This window comes from Fukomys damarensis, unplaced genomic scaffold, assembly GCF_012274545.1.
Source record: "Fukomys damarensis isolate Sample0158 unplaced genomic scaffold, DMR_v1.0_HiC HiC_scaffold_39, whole genome shotgun sequence".
NCBI lineage: Eukaryota > Metazoa > Chordata > Mammalia > Rodentia > Bathyergidae > Fukomys > Fukomys damarensis.
The window spans coordinates 38693023-38712964 of NW_022900951.1; the positions used below are offsets into that span (position 1 = coordinate 38693023).

Sequence of the window (19942 nt, forward strand, 5' to 3'; positions counted from 1 at the left end):
AGTGTTGGGGATTGAACCTAGGGCCTTCACACTGACCTGCAACCCCAGTCTTTTCACATTTTTTTTATTTTTAGTCAGGGGCTCACTAAATTTATAAATTGCTCAAGCTAGGCCCAAACTTGCAATCCTCCTGCCTCACCCTCCCAGAGTGTTGGGATTATGGACATGCACCACCACACCAGACTATGCTTACCATTTTTTATTATGAAAAACTTTAAACAGATACAAAAATTAAAATAATACAATTGGGTCCTATTACCCAATTTTAACAATTACCAGCCTTTTTCATCATGTTTCATCTATATACTTAGTCACTTTTCCCTCTTCCACATTATTTTTATCACAGACATTGAATCATCTTCTCTGTAAATGTTTCCATCTACATGTCCAAATGATGCTCTTCTTTTTTTAAAAACACACGCACGTTATTACCATGTCTTAAAAAATTATTAACTCCTTAAGATAATCAAATAGTGCTCAATTTCCCACTTATTTCATAAATTTTTTAACCACGTGATTGTTTCAACTAGTATCTAAATAAAGTCAACATATTGTGCTCCAATGATTTGCCTTTTACATCATTTTAATTTTGTAGGTGCCTCCTCTCCACTCCACAGGAGTGTTCTTTGTGTAGACTGTGGCTTGGATTTTGCTGATTGTACCTCCATTGTTATATCATGTTCTGTCTTATTTCTTACAAGTTGGAGATAGGCTATAGAGGTTTAGTCATACCGGATTTGTTCTTTTTTTTTTAAGCAAAACATCAGAGTAGATTTATTACAGCTACTCCAAATTTTAGGGTGGTACGTGTCCTCAGAGTTTAAAACTATCACTATTATCGCTGGTTATTTTACAATTGGTTTAGTCTACAAGTTTAAGACAGACATACAAATGCATTTGCTTTTCTTCAGAAATCATACTTAGATTACATAAAGTCTGGCCCAAAACTTTTATGTTGATTAATTAAAAGTAAGTCTGATTAAGATGCTTTACAAAGGTACATGAATGAACTAAAAGTATACAGTACAATATTTTAAAAATAAAATTTAAAAATCAAGAAAGGCCATGTTTACCTTGTTGGAAAAATGTATTTTGAAAAAGTTAAACTTCAGAAATTACTCAAAGGTAAATAAGACTGGCAGCCTTAAAGAGTACTATTTATAAAACAAACCCAGTTATCAAGGCTACTTAGAAAACGACAGGGCTCTGGGCTTCCAAGGAGGACAGGTGCAGGTGATGGATGTGGTCCAGGGATGCAGCGCAAGGCTGCCCACTGCTTCTCAGAGGAGGAAGAGGAGATGCACTTTGTCAGCTTTGCTTCCAGTAAGCACAAATGCTTAACATCATTAGGAAAACAAAACTAAGATCTGAAGGAAAGCAGCCCTTTTTATCAGGAACTGAAAACGTGGCTTATGTGTCTCCATTAAACACTGCCAGGCCATTCTGCAGAAACTGGAGGTTACCATTTGCATGTTTCAGTTCTAATTCTGCAAGTTCCACTAAATTTTTTCTGAGTGCAGCATCTCTTCTTGTCTTAAAATCTATAAGTTCTTGTTTTGCAGATTCAAGTATATTTTCAAACTTCTGACAACATAATTGTTGGGAAGTTTCAGCCTGCAGAACATCTTTATTCTTTGTCCTTGCTTTGACCAGCGCTTTATTAACATTTTCATAATCCACCAGTGACCAAGATCTTCAGTAGAGGAGGTCCTTAGCTGCTTAAGATTCTCTTAAGTAATATTTTAAAAGGTCAGAAAGTTTGAGATCTTCATCGGCAGATACTCGTGCTTCTATTTTTCTTGTTTTATCAAACAGTTCTGAAACTTTGAGGAAGAACTTGCATATATCTGTAGAATCCTGAGTTCCTAAAGCATATAACGAAGAACCGATTCTATTGTAATCATCTGCAGCACTTTTGTGGGATCTTGTCATCCTATCAGATTTAGCAGATGCATCCTTAACTCAATTATGATATTCTAAAAGGAATGTTCTTTCATGCTCAAAGAAATCGTCTACATCCTTTACTCCTCAAACAATGACTCCAGCTGCTGATTTGACCTTGTTTTTAAAGAAATCTTCAAGTTTCTCTTTTTTATTTTTTCCTCAAACATTCAAATCCTGATTATATTCCAAAAAGACATGGAAATTTAAATCTTTCCTCAAAATAGGATGGGCTGCCTCATGACACAGGAACACGTCATGCATTGCCATTGTCTTCTTGAATATTGCCAAATATTCAGCTTCCAGTTCCTGTTTCATCTTTGTGAATTCTTCCTTTGTCATTGACCCTTCCCCTTCTCCAAGCTTCTGTAGCTTTTCTCTCGAAGCATCAAAATCAGGCCTCGGTGGTGCTGGTGGAATAATATAACCTGCGTAATCTTCATTATCAACAAAGGAATCATGAAGCCAGATAAATTCCTCAGGTTGTCGAACAACAGAAAACTCATTTTGTTTAAAATTGGGCAACGAACTCTTTGTGTGGACAGTGAATTTCACTTTATCTCTCTCACTAAGAGCATCAGAAATGTCCACCTGCAGAGCAGCATCGCTTTAAAGATCTACATCTATTGCTTAAGTCCTCGGTCTTCCTCAGAGAGGAAGTCGGGGCAGTCGTCCAGGCCTTCCTGCTGGGCAGGCAGGCGAAGAACGCCGGGGGGAGAAGATGGAATAGGGGAGATACAAAGAAAGACTAATGCCTGGCCAGCGTAGTCCCAGCATCCGCCCCGTGCCCGCCGCCCCGCAGCATGCCCCGGGCTCGCCGCCTCTGAGAACACCCACCATCATGCTGTTCTTTTTTTATAAGACTACTTCATAAGCAGTGATGTGTTTTTCCATCAGGAAGAACATCACATCTTGTCTCCCCTTTCAAATGTTACCAGCTACTGATGATCAATGTCTAGACCCATTAATTTCTTGCTGCAAGGTGATACTCTGGGCCATTAATAAAGATGGCACATAAGTGCTCACTTCAAGGTGACCCTGTCTTAGTTATTTTGTCATTGCTGAGACAACTTATCCAACCCCTAAAGTTAAAAGAGAAAAGGATTATTTCAGCTCAGTTTGTAGAGGTTTCGGTCCATAGTCATCTGGCTCCAAGGCAGAGTGGCATAACAGGGTGACATTGCAGAGGAGAAACAGTCCATGGCAGGGACATGGCAGAAAGCAGCAGAAACGCCTGCCTTCCATCTTTCCCTTTATATTCCGTCCAGGCTATGTTTATTGGTGTCACCCACATCCAGGGCAAAGCTTCGACTATCCACACCCAGAACTATAATAAATTAATCCAGTTATCATATACCCTAATCCCAGTATAACACACTCCAATCCAGCATCATACACCCATGATCCAGCCACCTCTCAAAAGCCCCACCTATGAGTGCAGGAGGCTTTGGGGGGACATCTAGTAACAAGCCATAACAGAGCTCCAGTTGCTCTCTTTGTTCTCTTTCAGAAAAGAAATCCAAGAAGGGTGAATTTAAGCAAGACACTCTTCCTTATCTCAATATCCCCTTGCTCATGACTCTTCAATCTGTTTGAATCCATTGGAAAAACCTCCAAGTCCAAATTTTAACCAAATTTAGCTTGTTGTACACAAACATTCCCTTGGGCTCTGGAACAAATTGGTCATTAAAGACTAAATATGTGACATGTTCCACACTCACTGGACCCATTATTTCTATAATTCACTGAAAGAGGATAGTTTGTTGTGATAACACAAAGTTTCCTTTTTCCCCATTCCAGGGCTTTTTAACAGAGTCACTGTTGTGAGAAGAAGACTTTACTGTTAGATAAGACCTCATTTAACATCTTTATGAATGACCTATAGTAGATTAAAATACTTTTGATTGAGTGACCACTGAATAGCAAACAAGGTTGGGTCATTCCTGAAATGAGAGAATGTTAGTAATGCATTGTGGTATTGCGGGTAAGTTCATTGTATGATGGTCTGGTAACATGGGACTGGGCCAGACCATTTGCTGCACTGTAGGACATATAAGAATATGACTGGCCCACCACTTGGAAAAGTCTGGAATGAAAAAGGTATGTGTGGGAATTTTTTTAAAAGGCCTGTGTAAATATTGTATAACAAAAACTGGAAAGGGATGGCCCCAGAGATTACAGAAATCTACATGTCATTTCTGGGATTTTGGAAAATACAGGGATAAAAGTGAAGCAAGATGAACTGTTAGGTTCTAAAAAGAAAGTGGATACAGAAAAATAACCTTCATAGCCTTGTAAAGAATTAAATCAACAGCATTTCTCTACTTAAAATAATTAAATAGACAATGAGTACATAATTGCTGTTGACTTCAAACAGCTTTTGATTTTTTTTTTTTTCGTTTTGGAAGAACAAATTCATTAGTAAACTGGAAAAACCCATGTGCTCCAAACCACACAGATTTTGAAAGGGCACGAGCGTAAAACTCATACCCAGAGATGCATTAGGAATTGAGTGGTCTCCAAATCATGAGTGGTCTCTTGGATAGGCCAAGCACTTTACAAACTCCATTAATCTGGACAACTTTGTGAAGTTGCCATTATTATCTCCATTTTATAATGAAGAAACTAAGGCTCACAGAAGCTAAGTGACTTGTCTGAGGTCCTTCAGCTAGTAAGTGGAACAGCCTGCTTTTAAATCTTTGGGCTGTCCATCCAAGCTTTTACATTATTTTGCTCATGATATTTTGGAAACAGGACAAGGACATGACGTTTATATTTTCACTTAAATTGTCCATGAAGAGCAACAAGTGACTTGCCCAAAGTTCAGCAATTATGCAAGGTGCTCTTAGCAGCTACACTCTACCACCCACAGGAAAAGAGTAGGAAATCTCACATTGGAAAGATGGCCTTTAAGGTCAGCTTTGGTTCTATTACATTTTAGCATCTTCATAAGTGACCTGGGGAAAGAATAAATCTGCTTAACATGTTTACACAAAACAACATTCTGAGCATGAAATAGCCAGCAAAGAAGCTACCAAAGAAGCTGGAAACTACAGCTATCAAAATCCCTTAGAAAAATAGCCAGAGGGCCGAGGATTTAGCTCAGTGGTTCCTCTGCCTTTCTTTGCAAGAACAAGGACCTGAGTTCGATCCCCAGTACCAAAAAAAAAAAAAAAAAAAAAAAAAAAAAAAAAAAAAAGCCAGAAAACAAGAGGAAGGAGATCAGCAAAGATAATTGTTTAGATTCAATGCAGTAAAATAAATTCAACACAATAAAACTCAAAACAGCCGTGCCTTCATATGCTAAAACACCTTCGGACTTAACTCCCAAATATGTTAGCTAAGTAGCTCTGTCATTTAATCAGGGTCCAAGAGAGACCATTTTAAATAAGAATACTGCACACAGGATCTAAAAGAGTCCTTTCATGGTGGAGTATACCCTTCTGAATTCTACTATTTAAAAATTCTAAAAGGCCACATGAAACACTACAGGGAGGCCTGATGAGTCTAGTTATAAAATCTGTGAATGAAAGAGAGAAAAAAATAGTTTTATAATGGGAAAAAGAAAAAGGAGAATAATTTTAATAATGGTTTCTAAAGAAATTATAAGTTAATCTTATTGGAGACGATCAACTATTGTTAGTTGAATTTTGCCAAGCATGCTCTTAATATTAATCTATTGCAATGAAATAATTAGCTCTGTCAGGAAAGTTTTTCTTCTATTCAATCCCAATTTCAGATTATTCTTCTCATCTCTTCAAGTCCCAAGAGGGGAAAAAAAATCACTTGGACCAGCATTGTAGTCAAATTGTTCTTTCCAGATGTGGGGCTGGAAATGTACCCTTTTGGCTGAAGTTTCACTTTGAAGCAACCCAAAACTCAAGCGTGAGGAACTGAAACAGTAGCCCAGTTTTATAGAACACTTTACAGTTTACGAATCACCTTACATTCTTTTCCCTTTTTTTTTTCTTTTTTTTTTTTTTTGGTGCCAGCGATCCAACTCAGGTCCTTGCACTTGCGAAGCAGGCAGCAGAACCACTGAGCTAAATCCCTGAAATCCCTGGCCCAAAGAAATGTGGGGTTTTTGTTTGTTTCTTTGTTTGTTTTGGTACCAGGGACCAAACTTGGGACCCTGCGCTTGCGAGGCAGGCGGTGGAACCACTGAGCTAAATCCCCAGCCCAATAATGGGTCTCTCTTCTCAGGAAATATTAGTGAAATAACTGGGGGCATTAATAACAGGACATTCAAATGTCTCTTGTATTATATGTTCTCCAGAGACACAGATATATGTGGTGGGGAGGGGAGATTATGAGGAATTGGTTCATGCAATTATGGAAGCTGAGAAATCCCATCTGTAAGCTCAGGACCCAAGAGAGTCAGTTATATAGTTCCAGTCTGAGTGCAAAGAGCTGATGGTGTAAATTCCAACTAGAGGGTAGGAGAAAGTCAATGTTTCCACTCAAGCAGCCAGCCAGACAGGGCAAATTCTCCTTTCCTTTCTCTTTTTCTTCTTCAGGCCTCCACCAGATTGAATCATGCTCACTCCCAGTGGAATAAGCCATCTGCTTTCCTCAGTCTACCAATTCAAATGCTAATCTTACCTAGAAATGTTCTCACAGACATGCAGAAATCATGTTAAATATTTGGTCACCCTATGATCCAGTCAGGTTGACGTATAAAAACAACCATCACATCCTCCAAACTGAGCAAGTTTCCATCTCTGAAGGGCCCAAAAAGGGGGCTCCACCTTTGTTCTGTCTTAGACTCTACTTAAGTAGCTTGATGGTTAAGCTTAATTGTCGACTTGACTAGATTAAGCGACTCCTGGAGAGGTGATAGAATCACAGCGGTTCTAGACTCATCATTGGATTAATTCACTGATGTTCATAGCTGAGTGTGCCATGTTGGAGGTAGCTGCTGTGCTTTGCTTCCCAGCCATCTTGAAATAAACAACTTTGCTCTACCATGCCCTCCTCCCATGATGTTTCTACTTTGGAGCCAGCTGACCATGGACTGAAACCTCTGAAACCATGAGCTAATTTATACCCTTCCTCTTTTAAATTGGTATGTCTGGCATTCGGTCCCAAGGACTAAAAACTGGCTAATACAGGTGGTTACCTCAGGACACTTCCCCCAAGGAGGTCTGAATGAAACCATTTTTAAAGGTCTCATTTAACTATGAGCACCACAACCCCACGCAAGTGAAAATACAAATCCATCACCAAAAGCCAGGCCAATGCATCCAGCAATAAGAATCAAAGAGAATTTCCAAATGCAGGGATCAGATACAGTGAATTCTTTCAGAAACATGAAATCTAAGATATGTGATGTGATGCCACATGATGGAGAGTTTGAGATGGCTCTTAACTCAGACTGATCTAGATTTCAATATAAACCCTTCCCATGTGACCAGGGCAAGTTGGCAATCTTTTCCATCCTCCATTTACTCATAGATAATATAGGATTAAAAATATCTCACTTAGGCTCTGCGAGGCTGAGACAAGAGAACTGCAAGTTTGAACCCAGCCTTCTGAGTGCTAGAGTTAAAGGTGTGTACACCGCATCCGGCCCAAATTCTGCATTTTTAACAAGTTCCCAGATGATGCCCATGCTTTTTTTTTTTTTTTTCCTGTCCACAGATCTCACTAGGGTTAGCAAGAGGCTTCCAGAAAATGCACTTTGTGGCAGTCAGGTGACTGAAATGATCCACTGAGTCTTTTTAAATAACTGTTTCCTCTGACTTTGAGCCCAGATGGAGAGAAATAACACCCCAAATCCACTGCTATCCACCAGCCCCTAACAAAGCACTAAAACCATGGAAGTCAATATTCTACTAGGCATTCTCAGAACTCCACTCCTATTTATTTCAGAATTAAAGCATTGCCATAGATGGTGTTGCAGGAGATTTATAGCTTTTAATCTTCTCATATAGCACAACTGCTAAGTACAGTATAATATATGTGACAGGAATTAGTCCAGAATTTATTTAAGACTTTTTCCCCTCCATTCATATGTCAAAAAGTTGCCATTTCCAATTATTTATTAGGAGTGTGATGTTTTTCAAGGTGGATGCATTACTCTTGTTATCTGCTTTCAATTAGCTGAGAATTTACTATGCTCAGCCAAATGCCCATTCATCAGCAAATTCCACATTCCTGGCAGTCTGATTAACTTCCCAGGGCTCTTCCTTTAGAGTTAAAATAAAATGAGACCATGTCTTACACTTGCTTGCTTATGGAAGGAAACAAAACAGGGCTTGGATGGAGAAGAAGAAAGAGGTAAAAGAGGAGGAAGTGAAGGAGTGAAGTGAGGAGGAAGAGGAAGTAGAAGAGGAGGAAGAATTGGAGAAGGATGAGCTGGTGAAGGAGCAAGAGGACAAAGGACAACGAAAAAGCCTTAAGCAATCAAGCGAGACTAAAGATGAAGAAAACCACCTATTCATCGAGCAAAAGCTACGCCACATTAGATCATATTCAACTTACCAGAACATAGCCACAGCAATCCCAGCGCTCAGGAGGGTGAGGCAGAAGGATCACAAGTTTGAGTCCAGCCCGGACCTACACAAGGAAAGCCTGTCTCAAAAAAACAAACCCGGCAGCTGGACAGTGCTGTGCTTTCAGGGAAGGGTTGAAAGAACTGCAAGGGTTCCTTGCTGCGGGCTGGTATAGGGGGAGAAGCAGGGATGCGAGCTTGGACAGTGAGTTCTGATCTGACTGCATCCTGACTCAGTCACCAAAAGCCAGAGCACCTTGAGTAAATTATCCAACCTCCTTTTCTTTTTTGCCTTTTTCCTTGACAGTGCTAAAGACTGAAGCCAGGACCTCCTGCATGGTGAGTGCCCTATCATCACTGAGCTACATTTTATTGTTTTTATATTGAGACAGTATCTCATTGAGTTGCCCAGACTGACCACAAGCTTACGATATTCCTGCCTCAGCCTCCTAAATCGCTGAGATTACGGGCATGCGCCACCTCACTGGGCTCCAGCTTTCATTTTAAACTTTCTCAAGTTTCCTCTTCTACAAAGTCACAACAGTAATGACTCACTTATGAACTGGCCACAAATTCAAGTGAAACTGGGTTTATGTAACAACAACATCAGCTAAGATAACCCTGTCCTAGAGTCTCAAAGGCCATTTGTTCAAGCGTCCTTTAATGTGCAAAAGATCTCAGCTCACTCCCACCCAGCACTCGGGACCTGCAGGAGTGGGAAGGCTGCAATGAAGTCAGGACTGTTTGCCACCTGTGGCTGCCCATGTTCTCCTCCTTCTCCTGCATCAGTCCGGCTCTAGAGCTCTCTGCTGTGCAACACAGGGTGGCCGTTTCTCCCTCCATACTCACACATCCCCAAACCGACCCAGAGGCCAGGCACCAGGGTGTGCACCTGTCATCAAGCCTAGTCAAGAGGCTGAAGCAGGAGGATCATAAATGTAGGAGGATCTTGCTATGGAGCCCAGGCTGGCCTCAAATTTGTGATCATCCTGCCTCGGCCTCTGGAGTAGCTGGGATTGCAGGCCTGCACCACCCCTTCTGGCTCCACAGCCACTCTTGCTAACTTTAACTCCTGCTGCCAAATACGTGACTTAGCCCTCTTTTGTCTCTCTGTGTCTTTCTTTTTCCTTTCTTGGATGTGTAGGAGAGAAGGCAATAGACTCAAACCCAAGCCCTCTTGCACTGCCTCGGATCAGTCCAGCCCTCTTTTGCCTCTGACCTGGGACACCCCCCCATCCCACCCCCCGCCGTTGAACTTAGCCTGAATGGAACAGAGAGGGAAAGAAGGACGTCTTCCTTTTGCTTTCTGCGAGGAGCTAGGGTCATCACCATTTGCCAGTCCTTCAGCTTCCCAGTACAGGCTCTTCAGCTTTCTGACTGGGACCTTCCACCAGACCCTGCAGTGAGCTCCGCACCTTCGACTATTCAGACCATTTTTGCGTTCTCCCACCGGATTCCTACTTAGTAAATCCTTTACAGAATCATATATTTTTCATATTAAATCTGTTCCTCTAGGCAAGCGCCTACCTTGTATCTACCACAAATTTTAAGCAGCCATGGTGCACACACCTGTGACTCCAGCACTCTGGGAGATTGCCTGGGCAATTGAGCAACTTAGCAAGACCGTGTCTCTAAATAAATAAATAGATGGGATAAAGATGTAGCTTGGTGTGAAGGCCTCAGGAAGTAGCTGATGGCTACCATAGAAGACACTGAAAAAAAATATCTGTCCTCCACTAACTATAGCAAGTACACACCCAGAATTAAAGTCATGCTCTTTGGTTAGCAAACTGTCCTTTTTAAACTATAAATATTTGTGGATCGAAATTCACCAAGCATCTATGTCCCCTCCTTTTGAATCTGGGCAGGCTGGTGATTGTATGGACCAATGGATTAGGTGGAATAGGACTGGGTGATTTGTAACTCTGAGTCATGAAAGGTCACATGGCTTCTATCTAGTTCTCCTAAAACATGCATCCTTTGATGGCCCTGCTGGGAAGCAGCCTCTTGGAATTTGGCTACCCTGCTCCAAAAAACACAAGCCACACAAACACGTCACATGTGGAGGCTTCAGTTAGCAAACTCTTCTGTGATAGTTAACTGATTGGGTCAACCTGAGTAAGAAATGCTCAACTGAATTAGACATAGTTCTGGGTGAGGCTGAGGGGATTGACCGAAGACAGAAGACACACAGTAGGGCAGCTTGTCGCCTGAATGGTTTAAAGGGGAAAGGAAGAAGGAAGGCTGGCTTCTGTTTCTTTAGAGGAGCTCCAGTCTTCACCTTCACCTTCGAGGTTGCTTCCTGGCTTCCAGTACACTCTTTAGCCCCCAGCACAAACCCTGATACAGACTCGCACAGAACACTACAGCGAGCTTCAGACCTTCGGCTGGATCCTTCAGATCCCCAGCACACAGACAGGCCCTCTGCACTCTTCCACACCCGACTCTGGGCAGCAGGTGGAAGCCGATCTTGGACATATGAGGATATACGTGTGTGTGTTGCATTAAGTCGGTTTCTCTAGTGCGCCCTTGCTGATCCGCCTTTTAACCATGGAGCCTTCCCCACAGTACCCTGTCCAAGCTACAGTCCAGTTTCAAATGGGCTCAGAGCTGAGCTAATCCCAGCTTCAGATCTGTGGTGGCTTGTGTGATGGTGTGGTTTGTGGTTCCTCCTTAAGGACTGAACTCAGAGGTGAGAGACATGCTGCTTTCTTCATCTTCATATACCCAGAGTCTAAAGCAGCACTGGGCATATAGTAGGATCTCAGCAACCTCACATCATTTATAAATGCACTGTCCTAAGCAAAACCTCCAGAGTCCATTGTTCTTTTCCTCAAAAGCATAAAATTTTTTAAAAAACTATAAATATTGAGCTGGGCATGGTGAATCCCACTTGCAATCCCAACAGCACTCTGGGAAGCTATGGCAGGAAAGTCACAAGCTCCCATTTCAGCACAGGCAACTTAGCAATTTAGGGAGATCCTGTCTTAAAGTAAAAAAATAAAAATAAAAAAGAGCTCAGATTCTAGTTTAGTGCAAAGGCCCTCGATTCAATCCCCAGTTCTGAAAAGAAGAAGCAGGGGAGTATCATATGGCAAGGGGCTCAGAGTCATATTTGTGGGCTTAGAGGTTGTCCGGCCTACATGGGAAGGCCTCGCTCTGCTTCTTTCTGGCTGTGTAATCTTAGGAGAGCTAATTGTTTACCTGTGCCTCAGTTTCCTCATCTGTAAAATGGGTGTAATAATGGTACCTGCTTGTCAGGGCTGTTGGGAGGATTGCATAGCTATACATGTGATATGCTTAGGACATCATTTAACATCCAGGAAGCACTCAATGGCTGCTGCCTATTTTATCATTGATATTATTACAAGGCAATACATCCAGAAACCAAATTCGAAGTACCCCTTCTCATAAAAGCAGCCCCCAAAGGATGTTCCTGACCCTGAGGCAGCTGTCGCCTCCACTTGACTGTTTTATTTGTTGGCCTTAGAGACTAGGGGACTTATTGAATTTGCCACTCACCCCGCATCTGCATGTATGGTGCAGGGGCACTGGGGACTTATAAAAACTGTCACATTTAACACAATACATCTTGGGTGCACCAGAATCACCAGGGGCATCTGATTAAAACGCAGCTTCTGTGGTTCTGCCTTGGCCAGTCTGGAGTAGGGCCCAGAAATATGTTCATTTAACAAGCCTTCCCCGGTCGGTCGCTGCAATGCAGGGGCGCCTGAAAACTCTGTCTCAGCAGATGGAGACGCCCAAACCTTGACGTCATCAGGGATCACTCACGTAAATGGATTTTTGTTTCTAACCTTCTTTAACATAGGTTGTGCAGAAAGCAAAGGCTTATAGGACAGATGTACATTTAAACAATATCCGAGCTCTACTTCAAATACTATTCTCACTACAGTTTTCTTCAAACTCCAGAAATCTTTCAAGAAGTACTCTGAAATTTTAAAAAAAAAATGTATTAGTATCTGTTGTTAGCTAATGAATGCATTTATTGTGGGGGGGTTGTACACGGACAGAAACATCTTGATTCTTTTTTTTTTCTTCCCTCCTATCCCTCCTTGCTTCCTTCCATCTCTTCTCCCCCTTTCCATTTGCAAAAGCTCTATTTCCATTTTTTTTCTTCAGTTCTGGTTTTTTACCTCTTCTCCCTTCCCTCCTTCTCCCCTCCCTTCATCTCTTGTTCTCCCTCCCGTCTGAAAAAGATCTCCCTACTTCCTATTATCTGCCTTTCATTTTGCTCTTTATTTATATTTTGGGTTTCTCAGATGAGAAATCATGAGACACTTAAACTTGTGTGTCTGATTTATTTCACTTAACATTATGGCTTCAAGGTGCATCCACTTACTTACAAATTCCTTAAGTTTATCCGTCTTTATGGCATAAGTACTCAAAAATGTAAAGCAATTGATTTCAATAGTTAATGTGTGAAGGGTCATATAGAATGCCAGATATGTGACAATAACTGTACCACAGAACATCTCCAGGGGCTGGGGTGTAGCTCAGTGGTACAGCACTTACGTAGCAAGTGTGAGGCTCTGGGTTCAATCACCACACACATGCACGCGCACACACACACACACACACACACACACACACAATGTCTGGAAATGCTGATAAACAAGTATAGTTATCAATGTGAGAATGTCCAGAAAATCTAGAAATACAGATGAAAGATCATAATTACCCCAAATTGAGGGAAAATACATGGAATGCATTATTTGAAAATGTAACTGACATACTGCTGGATGATCCATTGGCCCCCCATTTCCTGGATGTTGTGACCCCTGCAAAATGCCATCGAATCGTGGCCCACTGTGGTTAGCCTCACTCAGATAATCACGTCTTCCTCCCTTTCTTTCTTCCTCTCTTCCATCATTTCTCTATTTTTTTTCCTCCCACAGTCACTTTCTGTGTGCCTACGATGTGCACAGCCCTGTGCTAGACATGGGTGTGTGCGGGACGGTGTGTGTGTGTGTGTGTGTGTGTGTGTGTGTGTGTCCCCACTCTTCAGGAGCACTCTCCTTGGTGTAGGAAATATGAATAGGTGACACGCTTCAATGTTATTACAAGCCAGCATCTCCGTTAGATGAGTGACTTAGTACATGTTGTAAAATTCTGGGATGGAGGGATCAAGCTGTCCCATACATTTCGCCTGGACAGATCACTTTTCAAAGCCCTGCATTGTACTATGTGAAAACTTTCTTCCACATTCCTTCCATCTAGGATAAAATCACAAAAGAGCCCAATGGCAGGCCGTGAATGAGCCTGAGACATAGTGAGAACTTTTTTTTTTCTTGAACTTTGCAAATTTCAAACGAGAGGAGATTTTTAAAATTCAAGGTGATTATACTTAATTCTTCATACCATAGGACTTGGCCCCAACTCAGAGATGAAGACAATGGCATGTACCCAATGTCTGACACAGGCTGGATATTGCCAAGGGCGAGGAAGTTAAATGTTCCATCTCATTTCTCCTGGTTCCTACCAAGCAGATTGCTTTCCTGGGGCAGTGTGGAGGGGGAAAGGATGCCAACTCTAGCCTCCAGAAGGAAGGAGAAAGGAGAAATGGCCTTGTTCAAAATTATAATTCATCATCCAATTCAAGGGAACCTACTGGAACAAAGCCTCAGGCTTTTAAAGAAATCACATCTATTCCTACTTCCTATGAGAATTTGCCTAGATAAGGTTTCTCAACTTGAGCACCATTGCCATTTGGGGCCAGTTGCTTCTCTGTTGTAGGGTTCTATCCCTGACCTCTATTCACTAAATGCCAGCAGCACCCACTCCTCCACCTGTGACAACCAAAAATGTCTTGAAACATTGCCAAATGTCTCCCAGGTGTCAAGATTTACCCTGGGAGCTGGGCATTGCGGTACACAACTTTAATACCCGGTATTTAGGAGCTTGAAAGAGGAGGATGACAAATTCAAGGCTAGCCTGGGCAACTTAGGCTCTGTCTCAAAATGCAAGAAAGAAAAAGGGCTAGGGATAAAGTTCAAGGGTAACATGCTTGCCTAACAGGCACCAGGCTCTGGATTTAGTCCCTTGAACCTTAAAAAAATCACCCTGGGGAGCAAAATCACCTCTTGGCAGAAAATCAGAACTTGTTGGGAAGCTTTAAAAAGTACTGATGCTTAGGGTCACCCCTGGAGTGTCTGATATGAAGTGATCTGGCTTTCAGTGTTTTAAACACTTCTCAAAAGCTGCGCATGGTGGCTCGTGCCTGTAATCCCAGCACTCAGGAGGCTGAGGCAGGAGGATCACTGTGAGTTCGAGACCAGCCTGGGCTACATAGTGGGTTCCAGGTCAGTCTCAACTACATAGTGTGACCCTGTCTCAAAAAAACAAAAAACAAACAAACAACAAATAAAAAACACTTCTCAAGGGCTGATCTCAAATTTGCCTGATTCTGACTTTGGTAAGGACCCTCCTCAGATTTAATGTCCCATGTCCCATATCATGTTGACCTGGTAATACCCTTAGCCTGCATCCACCTGGTAGAATTGACTTGGTGTTGGTTTCCAGTTTATGGACCCAGTACTTGACTTCAGATCATCCTGCCTCAGTCTTTCAAGTCAGAACCTTACCTTTCTGCAGCTATTTGTCATTTATCTTACCAAGAAAATTCAGTCATTAACCTGAGACCTTTAGGGGACATATTTGAGGCAAGAGGTCTTTGTGACGGCCCCCTTGAAACACTTTAAGGGGAAGGTGTTACATTTTGATGTGGTCTGTTCCTACAGGGTTCATATGTTGGAAATTTGGTACTCTGTGTGGCAGTGTTAAGAGGTGATGAGATCTTTAAGAAGTGGGGCCTGGAAGGAGGTTGTTAGGTTATTGGGGGTGTGGCCTTGGAAGAGATTAACATAGTTCTTGTGGGACCTCCAGTCTCTCTGGGTTCCTGTTTGACCATGCCATCTCTCCCTTTCACACATCCTCCTGCCATTGTGATGTCATCTGTCAGGAGGTCCTCATCAGAGCTGAACCAACGTAGGTACCATGCCCTGGAATGATTAAAACTAGGAGTAAATAAACCTCTCTGCTTTTTAAAGTACCTAGCCTCTAAGATTTTGTTTTAGTGTGGAAAGTTGACTAATATTGACCTACCAGGACTGCAAACAAAGTCCAGCTCCAAACTGAGCAGAGAGCTGTAGGCTTTTTCTTTACTTTGGATCTATATTGTTTATCCCTAAATCAACAGTCTTGCAACAATGCCAGAGTCAGGTGGTGGCTCAAGGGTGGGATCTACTGGTGTGGCCTTTTGGCATTTGTCACCCTGGCATGTCTCACTCTGGGCTGCACACCATCCCTGTCAAGGGTCTTTGCTCGTCACAGCAGCTGATGTGTTTTTCCCACAGATGACCCCACTGTATTCATCCCAACATCTGGGTAATATTCTGGATCGCACGCAAATGTGAATCAAGGTGTTTACTTTACTAGCAGAGTACACCTGCAGCCTAACTAGGCTACGCTGAGCAGCTGCTGATGACTATAAATTGAGACCTGGGTGAGGAGTTGTAAATCCCGGAGGTTCATCCTTAGCAAGACGGATCCAAGACTTTCAAATTCAATAAATTTGGACACTGTTGAGGAAAGAGACACGTCATTACAGACAGATAGTGGTTTGAAATGTCAGCCAGTGATGATTGGGGAAGCAGACATAATCCAGGATGATTTTTATATGTTTCGATAGCCCCTGCCGGGTGGGAGATTAAGTAAGCAAAAGGTCTGATCAGTAAGCACATTTGGGCCACTAAGCAATTTGCAGAGAGGCAGAGGCAATCATACTGCCTGTGCTTGCCAGAGGAAAGGAATGGGATTCAACTGCTAAAGGCAATCTATTCTGTCACATAGCTTTATGTACTCAGACATTTTAAAGCCCAGTTATATAATTCACCTAAGGTGCTGTCCAATTGGGACAGTGACTGTCCCCCTTTTCAATGTACCTAGTTTGTTCAGCCAGTCATTTGGACATTTACAAAAATTCTTCTTAGAGAAGAATGTGCTTGTGAAGTGCTGGGCATAGAATAATGAGCAATATGACCCTCTGCCCTCAAATTGGCCTGGTTTTCGTTGCTGTTTAATAAACCAAATCACAGTGTAGGGTCTTAATACAAGAACAACCAAGGGTGACAGTCTTAGTTCCAGCTGCTGTAATGAATATCATAGCCTAGGTGGTTTAAATAACAGACATGTATCTGTCACAGCCCTGAGACTGAGAAGTTCAAGCCCAGGGTGTGGGCATTGTGTGCTGTGCTTGATGAGGTCTTCCTGGTTTGTAGATTTCAGCCTTTTCGCTGCTCACAATGCGGCAAGTCTCTTTGTCTTACAATGGCATCGTTGTGAGAGTCACCTTCCAAGGCTGGACCTCCAAATATTGTCACATGGAGAGTTAGGGCTGCAATACAGGAATTTTGAGAGGACACAGACCTCCAGTCTGCAACAGGCATGAGGTGCCATAATAAATAACTGAGGCTGCGTGACTTAATGGCAGAAACTTGTTTTTCTATAGCTCCTGAGGTGGGAAGTTCGAGATCAAGTTGTCATCAGAGTTGTTTTCTTCTGCGCCTTTGTCCTTGGCATGTGGATGACCACCTTCTTGCTGTTGCTGTCACAGTTGCCCCTTGATCTGCATGTTTTGTGGGCCCTGCTCTCTTATAAAGACACCAGTTATACTGGATGACAGCCCACCTTAACGAGCTCATTTTTAACTGAATTACATCCCTGCCTCCAAAAACATTTTGAGAAACCATGGGTTAGGACTTTAACATGTGAATGAGGGTGCACAATTCAACCTATTATACCAACCATCATGATTTGCCTGGCACTGAAGGGAGGATTCATGGGATATGGGACTTTTGCTGTTAAAACAAGGAAAGAGCCAGGCAAGCCAGGACAAACTGGTCACCCAACTGACAACATGTGTCTTTTTTTATTATTATTATTTTGCCTGCAAACATGGGCAGGGCTCAGAAGAATAAACTTACATCTGCTCTACTCACTATGAGCAGGGGCAGCTTGAAGGTTGGGGGCTGGAATTATCCAAGGCTCGCACAACCACATATCTGGCACCCGATACTGCTGGGAAGACTGAAACAGCTGGAGCTCCTTGGGCAAGTCTCTCTAGCTCTGTGTGCTCTCTTCAAGTGCCTCTCTAACATAGTGACCTCCAGTTAGCCAGACCTCTTATGGGAAGGCTCCCGTTCTCCAAGCAGGTATCCCAAGGGAAAGAGAGCCTGGCAGAGGCTGTGTTGCCTTTTATCCCCTCCCCCACCCTTCTCCTTTGTGCTATGATTAAAGACAGTCACAGTAGTCTTTAAAAGGCGAACACAAACAGACTCCATCACCTGGTTGGGGGGGGGGTTGACAAGAAACCCTGGGCGCCAAAATATTGTAGTTACTTTTTGTCTTGTTTTGTTTCATGTTTTGAGGCAGGCTATAACAGGCTGACCTGAAATTTGCTGTAGCACCCAGAATGGCCTTGAACTTGAGATCCTTTTGCCTCATCACCCCCAGCGTGCTGAGATCCTCCTCCCTCTGCTACCACTTTTTTGTTTTATTTCGTTTTGGTTGCGGTTACTGGGGATTGAACCCGGGGCCTCACACATTAAGCTATACCACTGTATCACTGAGTTACTTCCTCAGAACTTAAGCTTTAATCTTGGTTAAAATACATATAAAATGTACCACTGTAATCATTTTTAAGTGTACATTTCAGTAGGGTTAAGTAGATTCACAGTGTTGTACAAGCAATGTCTAGAACTTTGCATCTTGCAAAACCGAAAGCCCTTGCCCTTCCCCCTAACCCAGCCTTTAGCAACCACCATTCTACTTTCTGCCTCTATGAATGTGATTGCTGTAGTTCACACATAAGTAGAATCATGTAGTAACTATCTTTTGGGGACTGATTTATTTCACTAAGCAAAATGTCCTCAAGGTTAGGGTTGAACATGTTGTTGTATGCGTCCGAATTTCTTCCTTTTTAAGGCTGAATACTATTCCATTGCATGAGCAGACCCATGTATGAACAGACCAGCCATTTGGGATACAGTCTATCCCAGTAGAGGAGAAGAGAGACCAATTGACCTAGTTATAACACACCGAGGTGAGTGCCATGATCAGAACAGAGCAGGATGCTGTAAGGGCAGAGAGGAGAGGAACAGGCTTCCTGGAGGAGGTGGCCAGGTTCAGGTAGGCAGGCAGAGTAAACAGGAGACACAGGGGCCCTGGGCATTTGGGATGGCTGCTGAGGTCCGTTCATGGGACCCGTACCTGTGCAGCATAGAAGGGCAAAGAGGAAATGTCTCACGGGGTGGGCTTTTGGCCTACAATACATGGAAGTTGGTAGGTTCCTCCAAGAGGCAATGTGCAGTTTGTTTATAGCCAGCCCAGCAGCCGGAGCAACCAGTTTCACTTGCTACTAACCAGGGACCAGCTCCCTAACACGCCCTCCACTGCCCTTTCCTGGCACGCTTCCTCCATTCCTCACACCAGCCTGTTAATATTGCACATTCTAATAGCGAGTTTTACTTTGGACTCTTCCCTGGGGGAGCCTGAGGCTTAAGGTAGACAGGTCCACATTCACCCTCAAGGAAGTTCACCGTGACTTCTGTATGGACAACAAGTGCACAGGTTGGGAGAGGCTCATAAAGAGGCTCTTGAAGGTGTCCAGAGAAGAGAAGATGGTGCCAGATGGGAAGGGATGGATGGGGACAAGGAGGGAGGAGCAGATAGACACGTGTCTTGGAGTCACAAGGTGACAGGCACAGCTAATGGATTGGCTATGACACAAGAAAGAGAGCAAGGCTAGCTCTTGGAGGTATGGCTTGGGAAAACAGTGAGGGGTGCTGCCTTTTCTCAAGAGGGTGCATTCTGGGATATGAACTGGTTTGGAATACTTTATATGCTCATCAAATGTTTTGGGAGCATCTATTATGCTCTAGTAAAGGGCTCTAGAATATATTACAATGGCATAAGGATTCTTTTGAAAGGAATATATTTTATCAGAGGGCTGGGGATTTAGCTCAGGGGTGCCACCACCTGCCCTAGCAAATGCAAGGACCCGAGTTTAATCCCCGGTACAAAAAAAAAAAAATTATCAATAGTTTGCAAGAAGTTTGTTTTTTTTCTGAACTCCTTATCTTTCTAAAAGCAGTTCTACCCTCTAAGAAGCATTCAACTGTCATGAATTCCCTCTCCTAGAGGTTTCCAATCAAGGTAGAAGGACTCATCACTAAAGAAATAGCCTAACCTAAAAGGCATTTGTTTTCCCAGAAAGGTCCATCTACCTCTCTTCATCCCTTATTAAAATTGCATATAATAGCCAGGTGTGGTGGTGCACGCCTGTGATTCCAGCACTGGGGAGGCTGAGGCAGGAGGATCACTGTGAGTTGAGACCAGCCTGGGCTACATAGTGAGTTCCAGGTCACACCTACATACTTGAGACCCTGTCTCAAAAAACAAAAGAACAAACAAACAAGATTGCATATAATA

At 42.8% G+C, this 19942-nt stretch overlaps 1 pseudogene; it reads right to left on the reverse strand.

Moving 5' to 3' along the window:
• Positions 1-1410: 1410 nt before the first annotated feature.
• LOC104855275 lies at positions 1411-14317 on the reverse strand (annotated as a pseudogene).
• Between the last annotated feature and the right edge of the window lie 5625 nt (positions 14318-19942).